The sequence below is a fragment of the Callithrix jacchus genome, chromosome 10 (genome assembly GCF_049354715.1).
Source record: "Callithrix jacchus isolate 240 chromosome 10, calJac240_pri, whole genome shotgun sequence".
Taxonomy (NCBI): Eukaryota; Metazoa; Chordata; class Mammalia; order Primates; family Cebidae; genus Callithrix; species Callithrix jacchus.
Window position 1 is genome coordinate 48,322,475 of NC_133511.1, and position 24,046 is coordinate 48,346,520.

A 24,046-nucleotide genomic window follows, 5' to 3' on the forward strand; every position below is an offset into this window, starting at 1 on the left:
TATTGCCCTCAAACGGTATTGCCAATGACCAAATAAACTGATGGGCATAATGGACCCAGCATACAGTAAGCATTCAATAAATTAACAGAAAAAGGCTTCTTTGAAAACCAACCGTTTTCAACAAAAACTTTTCATTGCAGTTGTATTTAAATAGGTGGATAAAAAGAAGTGGTATGGCTCATTTTCACAGTGGGAATGGATGGGAAAGAGCAGCTTGACAATTGGAGAGACCCTCTGATAAAGTAAACAACCAGGCCCATAATGTCACAGCGATGGGCTCTATACCCACAGTATCGGGATGAAACAATATCCCTGGGGAAAAGGCATATTGCTCCTAAGCTGCCACCCAGTATGCTCTGCCTCAGCGAGGGCACTGTCCCTGCTGTTCTTCCTTCAAAGTGATTTCTAGTTGCACAACAGTTGTTCTAGCATGGTAAACATCAGATCTTTCAAATCTAACATAGAGGAATTTTAACCATACACAGAGTAAATATACACATATGTCTATAGACATATATTATCTTCCATGAATATTTACTGGAAACATATCAATGATTCATACTCACTCCCTCACATCCTAGGAGAAGAATGGAGCAATAAGTTATTTTTGGACCTGAACCCTCAACTTTATCAAATTATAAATAATCTTGCCCTCAACATGTAATTGCTCAAATAACACAGGTCCTAGAGAAAGCTGATTCACATGTGGGTCACGGTCACATCTCAGACACTTTCTTCAGTCTGCTCCTTCACCAGCAGCCTCCCAGACATTTCATACAAGCTCTGTGCCTGGCTCCAGATTATTCTGAAAAATGTAGCAGCCATGTTTGTGCATATATAAGCATAGATGTGTGGTAAGAGAAGCTTGAGTCAGACTCCTGATAACGTCTTTGCATTAAGAGCTGGAGAAAAGAAAGGGGTTTCAGCAGCACTATACAAGAAAAATTTGTGAGAAGAGGGCAATGTTCCTATCTGTGCATCCAGTACAGTAGCCCCTAGCCACATGAGGCTACTGAGCACTTAAAATGTGGTGCATATGAATGAGGAATCACATATTTAATATAATTTAATGTTAGCTAATTTAAATGGAAGCAAACATTTATGTCTAGAGACTGCTATACTGGAAAGCACAGCTTTAAAAAATAGGCAGTCCAATCTGCTTTTAAGGAAGAGCAGGGTGTAGATGTAGAAGATAGGATGAATTGGGATGGAAAAGACAGAGGAAAAGCTTAAAACAGGTGAAATCCTATTTTCTCTTCTGACCAAAAGAATCTCTTGATGGCATACAGATAAACTGAAGATTTAAAGATTACCTATGAATTTCTCAGTAATTTACTGAGAAAGTTCATGTGTCATCGTATATGTTTATGTAAGGAACTGGGCATGAAGAAATTTTTAAAAACTCACAAAGATGTAACATTTGCTCATAAAGTATGTATATTCAGAATCAGACAGGAAGATAACAGAACAACCTTAAAAAAGTTATTTTAAAAGCAATGGAAAATAACCAAAGCATTATAACATTTTCAAAGGACATATAAAAATTCAAATCATAATACTTGTAAAGAATTATAAATATGACTCCATGAAGTTAATGTACTTTTTATTTAATGATAATCAAGAATTGGCCATCATTGCTATTTTCTAACTCTTTGATCATTCCTCTAATAAGTGCCTATGTTGCCCTGACTCTCTGACCAGTATGAGATAGAATAGAAAGCACTTGCTTTGTGATAGAGACTTGGCCTCAGAGTCCTAGGATGTTTGAGGGTGAGATAAGTAACCCAGGAGTGGTTTCTCTGCATAGCTCTGGACTGTCAACACACCACATTGCAATTATTTATAGAACAAACAAATGCCCAGGAGTGAATACAGCTGTGCATATAGTTTGCTTTCTTCAAGATAAATCAGAACTCTAAATATTTGCAAATATGTTGCCCTTCAACAACTGCATCCTGGCGATGACAGTCCTACCACTACCACTTGTTATATGAATATATTATTCTGTTTTCCTGACTGATTATTTTTTCTAAGTCAAAGAGTCCCCATCTCCACTTCTTTTGTTTCCTCCAGCATTTATTTTATCCCTTAGTAGCTACTAAATATTCCGTGTTTGCCATGTATACTGTAAAGTTCTGGACATGCAAAAATGAATACAACTAAACCTCAGTTTAACTTCATTTGCAGAAGAGGCAGTGGAGCCTAATGATTGAGATAATAGACTTTGAGGCAGATGGAATCTTCAACTTCCTGTGTAATCCTGGGAAAGCTAATTCATTTCTTTATGCCGTGGCTTCCTCTACCTGGAAGTAATGGTAGAAAAGTGCCTGACTTAAATGGTTTCTATGATAATAAAGAGGATAATGCATGTAAAGCCCTCAGCACTTTACCACGATAAGTGCCCAATAAATGTTAGTCTATATGATTGTGATTATTATTAAAATTAACTTCCCAGGGCTTTTTTAGGAGGGAAGGGTATCACGTTGAATTAGGTAATGCATATGAAAGCTTATATATGCTCCAAACTTTTGCTTCAATTCACCATATTTTTCATATTCTGTTACACCATTTAAGAGACTACTGGTTTCCTGTTATTATTTACATATCTGAATCTCCAAATAGACAAGGTGCTATGTGAGGGAGACACCTTAACATATTTCTCTCTCTATAACCAACGTCTGGACTTTGGTCATTGCTCAAGAAGCGTTCATTGAATGATTCTTTTTTTAGATGCAAGGAGCTAACAGTGAATAGAGAAAGGCAGAAGTTCATAATTTACCTTAATGAGACTGGGCATCCAGAGCCCACACTCTTCCTCTCTCCTTCTTGGATGTGAGATGTCTAGAGGAAACATACATTCTTCTCCGATCCTCCAGTTAGGGTGTGAATCTGACACTTTGAGGAAAGACATGCTCCCATTCAGTGTACCGGTGCCAGGGTGGGTAAACTGGAATAGCTCAGAAGTTCAGCATAGCTTCACCAGTCAGGTAGGTCATCTCACTCACCTGAGGTGAACTGAAAGCAGCTTGGAGAGATGCCAGGATCGACATGTTAATGGAGTCACTTTCACTTAGACATGGAAAGAAATGTCAATATTATGGAAGACTGTTTATTACCAACAGGAATGATTTTAATATCAATTTTATGGATAATAAATGTTAGAGTTTAAGACCTTGCCCAAGCTGGTAAGCAGCAGATCTATAATGTGAATTTGTGAATTTAGGACTGAAAGAATCCAGATCTGAGCTACTACAGGGAGATGCTGTACTATATTCATCTTTGCATTAGTAACTCCTTCATTCATAAGTTACATGTTTATTAAAATTACTAATATGGACTAGATGCTTGCCTAATATACAGGAAAATCTTTCAGAACAAAAAATAGTCTCTGGAGTTCTGTCTCAGGTCCTCCCTCTTACAACTAAAAAACTCTGGCTATAGCACAAGTATAATGTAACAAGCCTAGAAAGATTCTGAAAGATGGAAAGAACATAGGCTGCCCTAAGGATATTAGATCTTGAGGTGGTAAGTGTATTGCCTTCTGACAGGAGCTACAGAAGCATCCAGCCCAGAACTACTAACAGACACAGGCACAGACAAAAATCTCCAAGAAAGGAGACTTTTCCCCTTAGACAAAGGACTAGGGGAAAAGTGATCTAACAATAGGAAAACTTTTTGACAACATTCACCCTACTCAAGCCAAAAACCAAGAGAAAAATAAAACCAAAATACCCCTATCCCACAATTGCAGGTCACCAGTGAAAAGTTAATCATTCATCCCACTTCCCAACCCCTTGGCATTTAGAAGCAAATATAATTCTCCACTTCTCCACTGGGTGATATCAGCTAGGCCAAGAAGGGAGCTACTCTTTTATTCTTTGCCTGCAAGAAGCAAATGGCAGCATCCCAATTACCACCAATAGTATTGGAAGGCTGAGTGGGCATCTATCTTCTATTCTCCACCCAGCAGAACTAGGCAATGCTTTGATTCTCTTACCAAGTTAGTGGCACTGGAGTCCAGTGACAAGCTAAGCCTCCACCTCTACTTTGCATCATTGAGACTGAGCAAGATGGAGAAAGTTGGGGCAAGTAAGCACTTCATTCCTACCAACTCCATGTTTTTGGAGCCCATTGAGGAGCTGAGCCTCCACCCCCACAGCAGCAATGTTTTGTGAATCGGCCCTGTGCTCACATGCCACTTGTGGCAGCAGGACACAGAGTGGGAGTCATTTTTGACTTCCACTTAGAGACAGTAAGACAGTATGATGGCTGGTGCTCCATTTTTCGAGGGAAGAAATAAGCAGAGTTAAGAGGGGGGCTGAACTTCAACTCCATATATTTGTAATGAGGCAGTTTAAGTTAGTGTCCTTTTACCAGAAGGTGCTGGTGGTTATTGGTGTTCAGCACCCAGCGGGATGCTGAACACATACACGCATCTGGCCCTTATCCTACCCCTAAACAGAGAGTAACTGCTAAGAAAGAGAAGAGTAAATAGGATTCAGAGCCTCATAATATAATATCCAGTATAACCAGGATGCAATAGAAAATCACTTGTCATATTAGTACCCAGGAAACTAACAATATGAATGAAAGAAAGACCGTACACAGTTACTGACATCGAGATAAATCAGTTAGAATCATCTGACAAGAATTTTAAAGTATTCACCATAAATATATTTCAACAGTTACCTTGAAACAAGTTAAAAGATAGAAAGTATAAGCAAGGAAGTAAATCTTTTAAAAAGAGAACCAAATGGAAGTTAGAGAACTAAAAAAAATACAATAAACAAAATTAAAAACCATACTAAATATCTCAAATGTAGAATGAAGATGACAAAAAAATTAAATCAGTGAACTTGAAGACAGATTAATAGAATATACACTATCTGGATATAAGATAAAAAATAGATTGAAAAAGAAAATGAACAGAGTATTAGAGACCTGAGGGATATTAAGGAAATCACTGGTATTTATGTCATTGAACTTATAGAAGGAGTGGAAAGAGTGGTACTAAAGAAGTGTTTAAGAAGGAATGCCTGAACACTTTTCAAGTTTGGCAAAAGAGGAAACTTACAGTTTCAAGGTGAGAAAACCCCAAATAAGATACACTCCAAAAAAATCAATGCAAAGGTGCATGGTATTTAAACTTCTGAAACTAAGAAAAACCAAGACTTGAAAGTAGCCAAAGTGAAACATTGTATTACTTATCTGTGAACACCAACTAGAATGACAGCAGATTTTTCATCTGGGATCATGGAGATCAGAAGAAAGTGGCGCAACAGTTTTCAATCACTGAAAGAAAAGAGCTATTAAGCATAATTCCATATTCAGTGAAAATATATTTTAAGAATGAAGAGAAAAATATACATTTAAAGATGAAGGAAAACAAAAATAATTTGTTGCTGGAAAACATCTCTTTGAAGCATGGATAAAGGAAGTTCTCTAAACAGAAAGGAAATCAGCAGAAGAAGGCTTAAAACTTCAGAAAAGAAAGAACAGTGAAAAGGATAAAAATATGCAAAAATATAATAGATTATCCTACCTCTCATGATAATTTCTTAATATTTGGTGATTGAAATAAAAATTATAAACATCTCTGTTATGGTACTCAATGTATGTAGAGGAAATTACATATAGATAGATACCTAAAATATAGAAAGGGTAAAGAGATATATATATGAAAATAAATTTCTAGACTTCATTTGAAGGAATAAAATATAGTTATCAGTAGACCATGATAAGTTATGTATACATATTATAATATTTAGAAAAAACACATACCATTGTAAAGTGAAATACTAAAAAAATACTATAAACAAATCAAGAAGAAACTCTAAATAAGTTCACATAACTATAGAAAAGGAAAACAGAGGAACAAGGAACATAGAAAACAAAGAGAAATCAAATGATACAGTGGCAGACTTAAACCTTACTATTATCAATAATGACACAAAGTGGTCTAAACACACCGATTAGAAGACAAAAACTTGTGTGTTTGTGTGTGTGTAATATTTATTCATTTGTTTCTATAACTTTTGGAATACAAGTGGTTTTTTGTTACATGGATGAATTATATAGGGGTAAAGTGTGATATTTTAGTACACATTAACTTGAATAGTATACATTGTACTAATTTGGACTTTTTTATCCCTCACCCCCACCCTCCCCAATTCTGAGTCTCCAAAGTTCATTATACTACTATATTAGTTTGCATACTCACAGCTCAGCTATGAATAATGGCCTCCAGCTCCATCCACATTGCTGCAAAATACATTGTTTTGTTCTTTTTTTTATGGCTGAGTAGTATTCCATGGTGTGTGTGGATATGTGTATATATGTATATGTGTGTGCATATATATAGTGTGCATATATATGTGTATATATATAATTTTCTTCATTTACTGATTGATGGGCACTTATGTTAGTTCCATATCTTTGCAATTGTGAATTGTGCTGTGATAAACATATATATGCACATGTCTTTTTGATATAATGACTTCTTTTCCTTTGAGTAGATACTCAGTAGTGGGATTACTGGACTGAATGGTAGATTACTTTTAGTTCTTTAAGAAATCTACATACTATTTCCATACAAGTTGAACTAATTTACATTCCCACCAACAACAATATGTAAGTGTTCCCTTTTCATTGCATCTACACCTACATCTATCATTCTTTTACTTTTTGATAATGGTCATCTGGCTGTGGTTTTATCTGCAGTATATCATTGTGGTTTTAATTTGCATTTTCCCTGATGATTAGTGATGCTGAGCATTTCTTCATGTTTGTCTGCCATCTGTATTTCTTCTTCTGAGAAATGTCTACCTGTCTGTTGATGTTGTTTGCCCACTTTTTGATGGAATTATTTGTTTTATTCTTGCTGATTTGATTTCTTTGTAGATTCTGGATATTAATTTATCCAGATACATAGTTTGTAAAAATTTATTTTTATTCTGTGGATTGTTTATGCAGACAATTATTTCTTTTGCTGTGCAGAAGCTTTTTAGTGTAATGAGGTCCAATTTATTTATTTATGGTGTTGTTGCATTTGCTTTTGGAGTCTTAAATTCTTTGCATAGGCCAATGTCCAGAGAAGTTTTTCCTAGACTTTCTTTTAGAATTTTTATGGCTTTATGTCTAAGATTTAAGTGTTTGATCCATCTTGAGTTGATTTTTGTATATAGTGAAAGATAAGGTTCCAATTTTGTTCTTCTATATGTGGCCATCCATTTTTCCCAGCACCATTTATTGAATAGGATGTCCTTTCCACAGTTTATGTTTTTGTGTGCTTTGTTGAGAAGATCATTTTGTTATAAGCATTTGGCATTACTTCTGGGTTCTCTATTCTGTTACATTGGCCTATGTATCTACTTTTATACCAGTATCATACTGTTTTGGTAACTACAGCCTTGTAGTACAATTTGAACTCCAATAGTTATGCCCCCAGATTATTATTTTTTTCCTTAAAATTGCTTTGGCTATTTGGGCTTTTTAAGTTCCATATAAATGCTGGTATTTTTTTTCTCATTTCCGTGATAATTGATGTTGGAATTTTGATATAAATCACATCAAATCTTTAGCTTCTTTGGACAGTATGGTCATTTTCATGATATTGATTATTCTAATTCATGAGCATGTACATATTTCTAATTGTTATGTCATCTATGATTTCTTTCAGCAGTACTCTGTAGTTCTCCTTGTAGAGAACTTTTACCTCCTTAAGTATAATCCTACACATTTTATTTTATTTTTTGGAGATATCATAAAAGGGATTGAGTTATTGATTTGATTCTCATCTTGTTTGCTGTTGGTGTTTAGTGGTATAACTGATTTGTGTATATTGATTTTGTAACATGAATCTTTTCTGAATTTATTTATCAAATCTTGGAATCTTTTGGAGGAGTCATTAGGGTTTTCTAGGTATATGATTGTCAGCAAACAGATAGCTCAACTTCCTGTTTTCTATTTTGGGTTCTTTATTTCTTCCTCTTGCTTGATTGCTTTGGCTAGGTCTTCCAGTATTACACTGAATAGCAGTGGTAAAAGTGGACATCCTTGTCTTGTTCCAGTTTCTAGGGGAGATGCTTTCAACATTTCCTCAGTCAGTATAATGTTGTCTATGGAATTGTCATATACAGCTTCTATAGCAGATTAACATAGACAAGTCAACAAATGTGATATATTCTATAAAAATAGAATTAAGAACAAAAACCATATCATCTCAATAGGTACAGAAAAAAGCATTTGATAAAATCCACCATCACCTTATGATAAAAGCCCTCAACAAACTTGGCCTAGAAGGAACATATCTCAAAATATAGAATCCACTATAGCCTGAGAAGATACTTAATATAATTTTGATATTTAAACAATTATTGAGACTTTTTTATGACCTATCATATGAACTATCTTGAAGAATGTTTCATGTGCTGATGGGAAGAATGTATATTCTGCAGTTCTTAGATAGAATGCTCAGGAAATATCTGTTAGGTCCACTTGTTTTAGGGTGTAGTTCAGGTCTGGCATTTCTTTGTTGACCTTCTGCCACAGTGATCTGTATATGGATGTCAGTGGAGTGTTAAAATCCCCCATTATTAATGTGTTGCTATATATCTCTTTTCTTAGGCCTAGTAGCAATTGTTTTATCAATCAAAAAGCTCCAAAGTTATGTGTATATATATTTAGAATTGTAGTACCTTCTTGTTGGATTAATACTTTCATTACTGAATAATAACCTTTTGTTTTTTAACTGTTGTTGCTTTAAAGTTTGTTTCATCTTATATAAGAATAGTTACTCCTGCTCACTTTTGGTTTTTTATTTGCATGTAGTATCTTTTTCTAATCCTTTGTCTTGAGTCTATAAGAATCCTTACATGTTAGATGATTCCCTTGAAGATAGCAATATTTGGATTATGATTTTTAAAATCCATTCTGCCAATCTGTATCTTTTAAGTGGAGCATTTAGACCTTTTACATGTAATATGAACAGTAAGGTATGAGGCACTGTTCCAGTGATCATGTTGATTGCTAGCTAGATGCTTTGTATTCTTCATTGTGTTATTGTTTTACAGACCTTGTAGGCTTTACACTTTCAAGAGGTTTTCTTCTGTTGCATTTTGACCTGTGGTTTCAAGATTTATAACTTCTTTTAACATTTCTTGTAGGGTTAGTCTGGTAGTGACAAATTCCCTCAGCATTTGCTTGTCTTAAAAAGAATTTATTTCCTCCTCATTTACAGAACTTATTTTTGCTGGATATAAAATTATTGACTGACAGTTATTCTATTTAAAGAGGCTATTTCTTTTAGACTTTGTTCATTTCTTTAATTATTTTTCTTTATTTTTATCTAATTAGGTCATTTTGAAAGCCTCAGCTTTGAGCTCTCCAATTCTTTCTTCTACTTGTTCTAGTCTACTATTAAAACTTTCCACTCCATTTTGTAATTCCCTAAATGTGTCTTTAATTTCTGGAAGTTCTGATTAGTTTTCTTTAAAATACCTAACTTAGAAAATTTTTTCATTCATATCCTGAATTATATTTGAAATTTATGTTGTTTTTCACCAATCTCTTGTATCTTCTTGAATAGCTTAATAATCAACCTTTTGAACTCTTTAACTGATATTTCAGCAATTTCATCTTGGTTTGGATCCATTGCTGGAGAACTACTTTGATCTTTTGGGAGCATTATGGAATCCCATTTCGTCATATTGCCAGAATTATTTTTCTGGTTTCTTTTCATTTGAGTAGACTATTTCTTTTAATTATTCTTGAATTTATTTTTGTTATGACTTCAAAAATTGTTTTTTCCTCCTTGAGCATGTAAATTTAGTGTTTACTGTGATTTGGCTGTGTCACCACCCAAATTTTATCTTCAATTGTCACTCCCACAATTCCCACATGTCATGGGAGGATTCTAGTTGAGGTCATTTAATCATGGGGGCAGGTCTTCCCCAGGCTGTTCTCATGATAGTGAATAAATCTCACAAGATCTGATAGTTTTAAATATGGGAGTTTCCCTACACAAGCTCTCTCCTTGCCTGCTGCAATCCATATAAGATGTGACTTGCTCTTCCTTGCCTTCAGCCATGACTGTGAGGCCTCTCCAGCCACATGGAACTGTAAATCCATTAAACCTCTTTCTTTTGTAAATTGCCCAATCTCAGATATGTTTTAATCATCAGCATAAAAACAGACTAATACAGTGTTTATAATTTATTATAACCCTCATTTGGTTTTTGGTGCTTTCAGGGCTGAAGGCTCTTTATGAGTTCTCTGTTTATAGAGTCTTTGTATGATGTTTTTCTCAGTTGATGGTTGTCGTAGCAATGTGCTTGGTTTTTGAGAATTGTCTCCTGTGTGGGTTGGAATGGCAGAAGTCTCTTGAAGCTTATGTTGTTCCCCAGTGTTGTACACTTAAAAAAATTTATATTTTTCTACTAGTTATTTATGGCATTGAACAGTTCAGGCTTCAGGCCAATAGGAGATATCCATGGGGAAAAAACAGGTATGGCTAAAGCAGGTGGGCCAGTACAACCCTAATGGTGAGCAGAGGTCCTAGCCTTGACAGTGGTGGCTAGAGAATTTCTCAGTGAAACACACTGAGGCTTTCTCAGTAGGGAAGGCAGGGAGCCACTTCAGCTCCCCTGCCTGGCCAGCAGAAAAGTAATCTACCTCCCAGTCACACTCTTGTTCCATTATTCCAGATATTCAGATTAGACAGGCCCCTATTTTATCTGAAAGAATACTGAAGTTCTGTATAAAGAGGTGTTGCCACTCTACTCCTCATGCAAACCTGCACCTATAGGTTGCTCCTCTTGTGGGGATGCAGTCATCATCAAGAGCTCTAGAAAGGCTAATTACAGGTGTACTCATCATAAGCGTTCATGGGCAAAGCTCCAGCTGTGTCTACAGTTGTGGATGAAGGGAAACAAGTCACCTCTCCAATATTCTTCACAAGCAACAAGGCTTCCTGATTATTAGAACACAGAATTTCCCTGTTGAGCCCAGCGTTGGACCTGTGCCTCTGTTGAAAGAAACATCATACAAACACGGAGTTCTAGGACTCAAGACCTGCCATCTGGATTCTTTTGTACCACAGGGGCTTCATTGATGTGGTACACTCCCTTTTCCCTAGGAGTAGGAGTCCCTGAGAGCCAGACTACTGTGAATGCTTCTTCTCCTCTGAATCTAGCTGCCCAGTGGGGCTGCCATATTCCAGGCTGGTACTGGGAGATGTCTGCATAGGATCTAGTGATGTGACCTTTCCTCAGGTCTCTCAGCAGCAGGTACCAGCACTAGCTCTGATGGTGTAGCAGAGGAGTGATGAAAACTCTGTGAGACTCCTTGGTTATAAATAGCCTTAATATTTTGGCTTTCTAAAATGCTGGTTAGAGTAGTAATGATGTGGTCACATGGACAGACTCAGGATCTCCTGGTTAGCCAGAGAGATTTTGGTAGTTGTAATAGTAGAGGTCACACACAAGACTTTTTCTTCCCAAATGCTGTGTTTTGAAGAAGCTGTAATGGGCTATGGTCAGTAGACCTCCAGCCAGGAGGTGGTGCTTGGAAAAGAACACCAGTGGTGATGGTGGTGGAATCTGTACTTGCCTTATGTTACCTGGAGAGGTACTCTGTTGTCTCAGGCGGTGGTCTGAGACAAAAGTTTCTATCCTTTGTGTTAATCTGCCAGTGTGGGGGAAGGGGGCGAAACCAAGTGGGGTCAGGCAAGTTTGTGCTCTGACTCTCCATGCGTAGTACAAGCAACAGTCCCAGTGGAGATTGGAAGGCAGTTCTCTGGTTGCTGGGATAATGTTTCAGGGAGGAATGCAGCTGCCTCTGCTGTAAAGAAGAGTCCACATGGGGAGTGTAGAGTAGCAGGTGACAGTAAGCCCCATCCAAGCAAGACAGGTCTTAACACTCGCAGTGTTTCTCCAGCAGCGGCTAGCTAGGTTCCAGGCAATCTGTGCTTAGAACTCAAAACTTCCGCAGGCCATGAGCATTCCTTGGGGAGACAGCAACCTCAGCTTTGAGGCCACACTCCTCCTGGTCTGCCCAAGGAGCAGGAGTGACCAGTTCTTGCACTCTGGTTGTAGCACACTTCCCACTTTCCCCTTGCTTCTGGCCAGGGGAGTGCATCTCTACTTGAGATTGTATTGTGCATCTCAGTTGGGAGCTTCTTGCCACTTGACTAAGCAGTTTGACTTCCAGGGGTCCCCTGTGAGGTCAGAGCAGAAATGGATTCCCTCCATCCTGCTGGAGACTAGGAGTGTATGCAAAGTATGTTCTGATGCTGCTACTCCTCATATACTCCCCACTGCTCACTAAATCAGCTCCAGTGATGGGTAAGGTTAAAGCCTTCCCTTGTGGCTTGGATTGCCAGGTTCCTCAGTGGGAGTGTATATCCCAGAAGCAGTTTATCCCTGTCTTACCCTCTGGGGACTTGCAGTTTTCTACCTGGCTCATGATGCAGGCTGCAGTATTTTGTGTTTCAAAGTGGGAGATGCATGCTAACAATGCCTCCAATCCACCATATTGGAAAAAAAGATACCCAAACCCAGAATGGATTTAGAACCATGATCCAATCATGTGCTGTCTACAATAAACTTAGTTCAAATACAATAAAATGAGTTATTCAAGTGAGAGAATAAAAAAATAATCATACCAGGAAAACATTACTTAAAAATAAAGCAGGAGTGGTTATAGTAACATCGTTTAAGGTAGACTTCAGAGCAAAGAAACAGACTCTGTTCTAAGAAAGCTTAACAATTTCCATGTTATTTGAATGTTACATTTTTCAGAAATTATAGCAACTGTCACTGAAGCCAGATCAAGGGTTTGGGTATACAAGTAACAGTAATTTTAAAGTTAATATCTTGTCAAATATAATCAGCCTGCATTGTTTATTTTTAATTTGTATCGATCATTGTTCTATGTGCTCTTGGGACATGAAGCTGATAGACAAATTCCATGTAAAACATGGTACAATGGGATTTTTGTGTGGTTTCCAAGACACAGGTGAGGAATCTTTTGCATGCCAAACATTCATAGGTGATTTATTGAGGCATAGCAGAATAATAAAGAGATGGTCTCTGACCTTATGGATGAGGTTGAAGGTGAGGTTGATTAGCCAGTGATAAACTTGGATTTGGAAAATACAGTAATAGTGGAACCAGATTAAGGGATTTAAAAAGAGGAGAAGTGAAGAATTATCCATTGCCTTGATTTTGTCTGTTATCAAGTTTATAGTGAAAATTAATCACATTTAATGATGAGATCTTCTTCTAGGTAACTGCTCAGTTCAGACAACAGTAATTCTTCAGAAATACGTTAAAAATTTATTCTATAATATTAAGTAAAATAAAATGGAACCTCCCCTCCACCCCAACACTGTAGTTACAACCATGTAAAAAATGTTCACACATAGTAACAGGAACTGGAAGGGAAATCAGACCTACGAAATTAGCCAGTCTTCTTGGTTGTAGGATTGAGAATGACTTGTGATTCCTTTGAAATAAATTTTCATACAATTTAATTTTTGAATAAGTAGAAATTGACAGGAAATGCATATGCTTTCAGAGGAGGAGCAAAAGGCTCCTGAGTTCTGTTCATGTTTGTGGGTGAGATCTGGAGGCAGGAGGGAGAGGAGTGGGCTTTTCCACAGCTTGAATCTGGATGCCTGGCCAATGCTGATTTGGGAATGTAGCTCTAACTGGTAGAGCCTGTTGTTGGCTGAGGGTCATGCTTTAGGATTTACTTTCTGATTGCTGCCCCTGTATTGATTTTTCTCTCACTCTGTTTATTAAAATAACAGATCAAGTTTAAAGATGCTTTATTTTCCATTTTTTCTATGCATCTTTATGTTATTTTTTATAAGAATGTAGTGAGATAGGCATGAGAAGAATTATGTCTACATTTTAAAGGAAATGATACTGAGAAATACAAAGACTTCACCACCTGGCACCTGTGCAAAAAACCCTTTTGTGCCACAGTTTTCCTATCTATAAAGTAATGATGATAATCTGCTTCAATTATAAAGATTTTCAAATAAAATAAATTAACTCATATATATTACTTTGAATGGAGCCTAGCACATAGTAAGGGCTCAAAAAATGTTAGGTATTATTATTTAATATTAAACCCTATTGTTGTTTAATATTATTATTTAGTAACTATCTGTATTTTCCTTATATTATGTTACACTTACCTCTCAGTGTTTCTTTAATCCATTGCTGCCTTCAGGGCTACAACGCTGTGTCCCAGCTTCCTTAGATCCTATACTCCTTGAGAAAGAATGTGGTGTAGAAGGAAAAACAGAGTGGGCTTCATAGCTGAAAAAAATTCTTATTTCAGATTCTATGTGTTTTCATTCAGCTATGAGGCTTTGTAGAAGTCGCTTAACTTGTGTGAATCTTAGGTTCCTCATATTTAAAATGAAGACAGTGATACTAATATCCATAGTCTCAGGCTTGGCCTAGCTTCTCTAAAACAGGGAGTCTCTGTAAAGAATTAATTGCAGGTGCTCTTTTGGGAGTGGCCATCTCACAGCATTAAAAGTGACAAAGGAAGTGTAACAGGTAAGAAAGAAACATGATGTAATGGGACGTAGAACCATGCCAACCACTGTGGCATGCTGAGCCACACAGAGAAATAGTTGGTCACTTGGTAGGTATACCAGCTTGGCCTTGCAGCGTGTCTGCAGACAAATAATACATTGCCTCCAGACTGACCGTCATTGGGAACAAGCAGAGGACACATATCTGCTGGCTCCCTTCTGTATCCTGTCTGCAACTGATCACAATTTGTCCCATAGGAAAATTAACTTTGACAGCTGCTCAGAAAGTCAGATCCCATATCCTATTGCATGGCAGTTCACTGAAATCTGGAAGTAGGAGTGGTGAAAGGAGTTGGAGACTATAGGAATGAAACGAGTCAGCTCAAGAAGACAGACCTGCCCAGCTCTGCACAGTGTGTCTGTGCTATGGCAGTGGCCAAGTAAGGGCCAAGTAGCCAGAGGCATAGGAATTTGAGTAGGCCCATAAGAGGCACCTGTTATATCCTCATAGTGTACAATCAGATAGAGGGCTGTACTAATATTAGTTATTAAATTTTGTCCACTATATTGGATAGTGGCAGAAACAAGAAGATAGGCTTGTTAGAGGGGAACTCTAGAAGACACTTCTTTTAAAATTCTTTTTCATACCTTCCTGCCCAGACAATAGAAGACACTTTTAAAACCACAACAGACCATATGTATCAGATATTTTCAAAGTAGCATGATCCACTGGTGTGCACCTTGAATGCAAGGCGACCACAAATGTGCATGTGCAGCACCTTATTTATTAAGCAGGGCCACCTAAAGGTAGATACATAAAGAATAATAGCTATCAGCAAGAGTGTATAGAAACTTTTATTATTTCAAAATGCTTATAAATTTAGAAATGTCAGTCCCCTACTGTGCAGGTTGTATTTTCTCAAGATGGCCACAGCAATGCATATCTCATCCCAGATGTTGTTACAATGTGACATTGGTACTATATAGGAGATGCGTTAGATGCTCTCAACCAATAGCATGCAAGCAGTGGAAGAGATGCTACATGTTTTCCAAGATTGAATCATAAAAAGCAAAATTGCTTCCACTAGCTCTCTCTCTTAGTAAATGCACCTTGAGAGCTTGTGCTAACATATAAGAAGTCCAGATTCCCAGAAGCTGTCTGCTAAAGAGATTATGTGGAGAGACTACAAAGAGACAGAGAGAGATTCCTGAGGAGCTGCAACTGTTTCAGCCCCAGCTGTTGAAGCCTTCCAGCCCAGGCATCAGACAGCTGAGGGAAGAGACCTTTGAGATCACCTCATCCCAGCCACCGTTTGACTGTAGTCTCATGAGACCTAAAGCCCATTTGTAATGCACGAAATTTCCAGCCCATAGAAAACATGAGCAAAAATAAATGATTATTGTGGTTTTCAGCTGATACTTTTGGAGGTAAGTTGTTTGTAGCTGTAAAAACTGAACATCTGTGCAGTCACAGGTGCTTGATTAGAAGACTGCCACTACAATTGTTTAAAAATTATTCTTTCTTTATTTTGTTTAAAATCATTTTGTTAATAAGTGGTTTACTATCAAAGTGATTTTTTAAATTTTATGATCAAGAAATGCTCTTTAAAATTTTACCAAATTTTAAAACAAAATCCTAATCATTTGGCTAATAAGTAAAACATTTATTAAGTGCTTACTCTTTACCCAAACTGATCTAGTAAGTAAGGAATACAAAATGAGAAATAGCAGTCTCTGACTAACGTCAAACTAACGTCATCACTTAGTTTGGAGGTGAACCCTAAATGTATATGAAGAACAAATGGAGACTAAGATGTAAGCTAACACATGATACAAAGGTGCCACACAGTTTTGAAAAGCCTTTCTTCTTCTCCCTCTGGAAAACAAACCAAAACAAAACAAAAGTATTTTGCACTAGGTAGAGACTTGTTTACCTTAAAACTAATGAAGCTTAAGCTTCAGAGTCCTTTACCTATAAAATAAATCTTTTTTGATGCCCTGGCTTTGATCACCTAGTAATACACATGCACACAGGCATGCAAACACACACACACACATATATATATGTGTTTATGCTACAAATTATATATAGTACATATACACACAAATTATATATACTTGTATGGTATACTTTGTATGTATATTAAATGATTTATATATATACATATATATAATATTATAGCAGAGAGAGACAATTTTACATGTCTGATATTCAGAAGAATCTTCCATAGACCAGTTTCTTGTTTCTACATAGCAGACCCTGCCTCTCTTCCACCACCCATGTACTTCCAGCAGGTGCTGGGCATGTGAGGTTCTCTTATTACAAGAAAACTTCTGGTCCTAAGTTTATTTTCTGACACCAGTTGAGTCAGCACAGTGCTGCTATAACAATAATATATTATATATATTTGTATATATATATAGTGTATGTATACAAATATATATATTTTATATATACAAATTATGTATTTTTGTACATGTATTATGTATATATACAAATGATATATTTATATATATTGTGTATGTATACACAAATTATATATATTTATATATAGTGTACATATATAAATACATATATAGAAATTATACTATATATATTTTGTAAAGTAAGATATTTTAATTAAAATTTGCAACGGATTTTCTCTTTCCACTTTGGCTTCCCCTCCATCCCTGTTCCCCTCCTACTGGGTGGTTTTGGAGTAACCATGGGCATTGAGGAGGTTAAGTTGAGGATATTTTTGATTTAAGTTTAGAGTGTCATATTTATGTGACTCACAGTTAATTCTTTGTAAAATTAAGTTATTGCTAGTAATCCTGACATAGCAAGTTTCCAAGAGTACTCCTGCTGCCCACTGGGCTAACTCAATTGGTGTTGTGAAGTAAAGTTTAGGACCAGAGTTTTTTTGTAGTAAGAGAATACCTCCTATGCCAAGCACCTGCTGAAAGTACATGAGTAGGGGAAGAGAGGCAGGGTTTGCTATGTAGGAGCCAGAAGGTGGTATACGGAAACTTCTTCTGAACATCAGACATGTAAAATTGTATCTCTGCTACCTGGTCAAAAGAGAAGTTCTCCCCTGTCAGGAAGATTCTTAGGGATGCATTGTATACAGTTTTAAAAGCTGATGACCAGCTCAAGCATTACAAAATCCAGAAAATTAACATGACTTTTCATTATTTAAGTATCAAATCAAGAAGAATTAAAAATCTTTTGACTGTGTGGTCATATCAGTCACTTTTTTTGTTAATTGGATCATCAAATAAACCAGAAGTCTATTTGTTACTGCTATTCTATATCTGTCTCTTCCTCTTAATATTATTTTTTACAATTTCCCTTTCCACATCAAAATCATTTCACTGACTCCAGTACTGATCTTGTTAGCTTTCCTTTCATATTTCATTAATTTTTAATTAGATTTTTATCTATTCTTTAACAAGGAAATATAAGAAGAAGATATGCATTCACGTTGTTCAAATTTTAAGTATGCAATTTCTCACTTGCTTTAAATTTGTTACGATGGTGACTTTTTTTTATTATTGTAAATAAAAATCTCCTTCCATGCCTAATTTTTAATGCCTTTCATTTAAAAATGACTTCCAAGTTGTAGAAGCTTCAGACTTCACACATCTTGATTCACTCTTGACTGTGGACAGTGGGGGGAGGTGAAGAGATCCGTTAAAGCATGGCTTCCTTCTGGAATTCTGCCCTGATACCCCATGCCTATGTTAAGCACCTCCTCAGATTCCACCTGTACTCATCTGTAGCATTCACCACTTTGAATCAGTATATCAGTTTTCTTCTACATCTTAGAAAAACTCTGTAAGGCAGTGTGATGGTCAATTTTATACGTCAACTTGTTTAGGGTCTGATACCCAGTTGTTTGGTTCAATACTAGTCTGTATGTCTCTGTGAAGGTATTTTGTAGATGTGGCTAACATCTACAGTCGTTCAGTTTTAAGTGAAGAAGATTATCTTGGATAGTGTGAGTGGACCTCATCCAATTAGTTGACACCTTATGAGCCAAAACTAAGGTTTCCTGTAGAGGAAGGAATTCTCTCTCAAGAATGCAGTAAATAAATCCTGCCTGAGTTTCTAGCCCATTTGCCTATCCTGTGGATTTTCCAGACTTGTGAATCATAATCCTAGGAGCCAATCTATTGACACCTCTCGTTCTCTCTCTTGTTTCTCTGAAGAACCTGGCTGAAAAACTAGTAATTATTATTATCAGAGTTTCATAGAAAATAAAACTGAATGATACTGAAGATTTGGTACTTTATCTCCTCCAGCCTCTCCTTTCTCATGTATAAAGTGTGGTAATAATGTCTCTTGCCCTATGTACATTACAGGATTGCTTTGAGGTTCAAAGGGAAGTGTAGGTGAAAGCATAGTAATTATACAAATAGAATTCATTAACTTCATGATTCCCCTACCTTGCCAATGTCCAGCTTTCTCCTTCCTGAGTATGAATTTCTTTTTCCTTTTGCCACCTCTTTCTCATACCTGATAGCCCTTTCTTTTTCAGTGGTAATTATATTGCAATGTTTGTGCTTTCATATATGGTATTTTGTTTAATCACTGGAACAGATTCTAGTTGGATAAATGTTATACCCATTTCACAGATGAGGAGTTGACACATAGAAGTGCTCAAAGTAATATGACCAGATAATAATTGAACTGAAACATTCTTCTGCTATCTCAAAGTGGCATAAAAAATACTATAAATTTTTAATCAATTTGAACCTTGGGACCATTGCCATAAAAAAGAATCCCTTACTTTGCAGAAAAATGTCTTTAATTCAGGTCCCCTTCCTGCCCTAAAGGGAGCAAATTATAATTTCAGTGATTAAGCTTTTAGAGTCAGTATTTCCATTGGAAGACTCTGTGTCTGATTCACCTGCCAGTACAAAACTGAAGCTATCAAACATTTGGTGCCCAGCTGGCTGAAGAAGATTAAACTCTAGAAAGGTATTTAAATAAAATTTAAATAATTTATAATGTGCCTTCCTCTGAATAGCAAGTCTGCTCTTATGCAAGTGGAAGAGGTAGCAGTGAAGCCTTCAACACAAGACTGCATTCTAGAGGGAAAGAATACCCAGAATTTTCTTCTTCATGTAGATTATGGCAGACAAGAAAGGTTGTTATCTTTTTAAAAACTAAACCTCCAAAACATTCTTAAAAACTATTTTAATTAAAAACTGAAATGCACAGAGGATGCAGGGTTTATATTGAGACTAGAATTTTGTTGCCATATTTTCAGGGGGATATTGAGAAACCAGGGGCAAACCTTAGGATTGTGATGACACTGTTTGTTGTAAGAGAAAGAGCTGAGGAGCCGGAGATGCTTAGCCTAATAAAGGCTTAGAGGAAATAAGAAAACTATTTTTCAGTAATGGGAGGATAGATGTTTATCTCCAGAGGGGGCCCATGGATGGAATATAAAGGGAAGCAGATCAAAATCCTTTTTAACAGAGAGCCCTGTCTAAACATCAATCAGGATGGTTTTTGAAGTAGGGATCAGTGGTGCTGAAAGGTGGTGGCCAGTATGGTGACCTGCTGATGTCTGAATTCTTACTTTAGAATGTGGTGTGTTGGATATCATAAAATCTAAGGACTTATCCATTGCTAATATTCAAATATAATATGTTGATGTGAACTGTCTTTTCATTAAAATCACGTACTGGCTTAGGTCTGATTAGGCAGAAAATTATGCTTTGCTCATACAGTTTGTCTTAACAATAATTGGTATGCATGAAAAACCTTTTACTCATCACTATATATCTTATTTCTGTCTTATATTCTTTATATGTAGAATGGAATAAATATAGTGCCTACTTTATGAGGCTATTGTGAAGATCAGTTGGAGATAATGCACAGAAATTGTTGAATGCCTGACATATATTAATTTCCTGATAAATGTTAACCATTGTGATTGTTGTTATTTTTGTTGTCATTGTCAACTGTAAATTTATCTGCCTTATAACCTTGTAAGGTTATGATGTTCTCTCCACTTTAGAAATAGGGCATCAGAACCCTAGGTCAAGTAAATTGTTTGAGTTTCCACAGTTGGCGAGACATAGAAATGAAAGTTAAATCAGCGTCCTGCTCACGTCTCAGCCACAGCAGTTTCTGTGGTACTTTATGCAGCTATGGAACCCTTTGGTGTTTCTCAGACATTTGCCATAAAAATGACCCTTTGTATCATTTTAATGTTTTATCGTTAGAGTTCCAACAGAAGCAAAGCTGTGGCTTTGTGTTACATACATACATCCACACACACTAACACACACCGCTTCATTGACTATAGTAGAAAATGTAAGCATCAATGTGACTCTATTATTTGAAACATTATTTACTGATGGCTCCAGCAAAGCTTTTGATCATGCCAAGCTGCATAGTTCAATGAAATCCATGTATAGAATCCTATCTAGCTGGAGAAAGATTGCATCAGAGAAGGCTGAATGGTTCAATTGCTGTTATTCTAAAGCCAGCATTCTGGGGAGAGCATTAGTATTCACAAACATCAAAAGAGTCGCTAGAATGGAAATTGACCCTGTCTTGTAATATAAACAGGTCAGCTGTTTGAGAGTTTTCAAAGACAGTTATGATGTAATAGCCTATATACAGTACTCACAGGCTAATCTGTTTTAAGCTTCTCCTCTGGCATTTCTCTTTCCTAGGAATAAAATAAAAGGAAAAGTGAATACAGATAAAGAAGAAAGCTCATCCCTTTTGCCATTTAAGAAATGGCCTATTGTCCAGCCTCCATAGGGATATGGCATTGGTGTTAAATTCAATATTTATATCACTGGGGATGTTTTCTTGAAGACTTCCTTTTCATTTAAGATGTTGTCATCTTGTGATTTATGATCTATGCATCTCTGCTGACATTTTTTCTCAAGTTTTTATTGTTCATAGATGTACGTAATACCAGGAAAATAGCTAATAGTGATCGAGTTGGCTGCAGGTGCAGGAGGCATTTTAAATAAGAACACAATTAAATGGAAATCTGAATTCTAGCCAGCAGGATTTTAACAGTAATATAGTACACTGGGGTGCCCTGCAATATTGATCCTGTGGTGGCTCTATAAGCAGCAACTCACAGTGCATTTGCCACAAAAAGATGTACGTGTTTCAGGGGAGTCATCTCCCACTTTGAATAGTAGGTTGTAGGAAGACTTTGGCTGAGGCAATTCATTCAGATGTAAAATGTAAGTCAAGGGTGAAGTCATGCCTTTTTAAGTCTAGATTACCCTTTCTCTTTAAACTTGCTGATTTCACTAGATTCTTGACACCCCCCTGCCATCCCATTCCTATTATAATTATTGAGTATAAAAATTAAGAGTGAAGAATTAATTTACACTGAAAAATACAAAATCACAGCTTTTCCCAAAGTGACTTTTCTTAAAATTGAAGGTGAAAAGCTGCCGAGAAGTTGCAATTGGCAAAAATGCAGACTGATTTAACTCATTTCTATAAAAAAGGCACTAAAATTGAACAGGTAGCTATAACATCATGTATGTTTTACCTAGGTCAGTCTTTTGTGGGGGGGGGCACATTTTATCTGTAAGACTCAGACAAAATGTTACATATTCTGAAACAGGTTAAAAGGTATATAATTCCAAGTCAGGTCCAAGGCTGGTGAAAAATTGATATGGTTAGAGAGTTGTAATTTCTATCTTCACAATCTATATTATAGATCTCTGTAGTCTTTCCCTGTAAATATTTGATAATAGATAGTATATAAACATGTAAAAAAATTTTTTTAATCTCTCAAAATATGGTTTTTAATACAAAGATACATGCAGAGCTTTTGATCATGCCAAGCTGCGTGGTTCAATAAAATCCATGTATAGAATCCTATCTAACTGGAGAAAGATTGCATCAGAGAAGGCTAAATGCAAAGAAAACAGTACCTTACTCTATGCATTTTTCCAGTTTCTATTTTTTAACTTATTATGTACATAAAAAATGACATTAGTCAGCAAGCAGCTTCTTCCAAATTAACCATCCATCAGCTATCTTATAGAGTAAGTTGGCCTAGATATTTTACGGCCAATGAGTTCTGTATCCATTTCCTCTTCTCCTGGAAGCATTTCAGTATCCCTAATTGCCTAAAAGAAGTTCACTGTCATTCACTGTAGCCCTTGATATAGCCTTACCTGTATTCCCTGTATTTCTACATTCCCAAGTTAGGCATCTCTTTCATAATTCCATTCTCTTAGAGAGGAGGCAGCCTAATAAAACAAAAAAAGATAAGTTAGTAAAACCAAATCCAGCATCTCAGTTCTGCTGTTTCCTGTTTAGCTTTGTTCAATAACTTATCTTCTTTGAGTTTTGGGTTTCTCATCTGAAAATGAAGAAATACTTGTTGGATGTGTGGCTCATGCCTGTAATCTCAGCATTTTGGGAGGCCAAGACAGGTGGATCACCTGAGGTCAAGAGTTTGAGACTAGCCTGCCCAACTTGCGAAACCCCAGTGGGCACCTGTATTCCCAGCTACCCAGGAGGCTGAGGCAGGAGAATTGCTTGAACCAGGGAGGCACAGGCTGCAGTGAGCCGAGATTGTGCCACTGCACTCCAGCTTGGGAGAGAAGAGTGAAACTTTGTCTCAAAAAATGAAACAAAACAAAACAAACAAACAAAAAAAAACAACTTCATAGAGTTGTGACTATTGAATGAGATAATGTATGTAAAGTGCTTTGTACAATTCCTGGTGTGTAGACATTGCTCAATAGATGTTGACTTGCTTTTTAGCCTGCACAAAAATGATAAAAGAGATGTGATGAATCACATAATATTTTGCTTTCCCTGATGTATATTCTTTGCTTTGTAAAAGAGATCTCCTGTTGACCCAAAGAAATAAAATATTGATGGTGGAATTTTAGAGAATGGGGAAGGCTGGTGTGAGAGTTATTTTTAAGAAAGGAGATGTTGTAAGACCACCAAATCTCCCAATAGTGAGGACACTTGTCTACTTATGTATCTGTTAACACAGAAATAAGGACATCATAAAATTGCATTAAATGATGCTTCTTATATGTTCAATGATCCTGATTTTAGGAAATTAAAGATCATTATTATTTGATTTAATTCAATTAGCAGAACCCATCACCTTAGAGCCCCTGGGCTTCCATACAGACAATATGAATGTAATGATTAAATTAATTCACAGCTAATAAAAATTCTCATCAGAATGAAAATGGAAGAAATTATCTGATTGAGAACCCGGAGTCAATTATATGCCTTGGGTATTTAATGAAAATTCATTGAAATTTACCTGTGCTGAAATAGAGAAGAGACCACTTAGCAAATGTTATTCATTTACTCATCCATCCATTAATTCGTCTCATATTTACCAAGCCATTTCTCTGTGGGAGCCAATATGCTAGATGTCCTATGATAAATACCAAGTTGAGTCAGATGCCTTCCTGGCCACCTCCATAAACTTGGAGCAAGAGATATTCCCATATGAATATAATCCATAGAACTTGAAATGC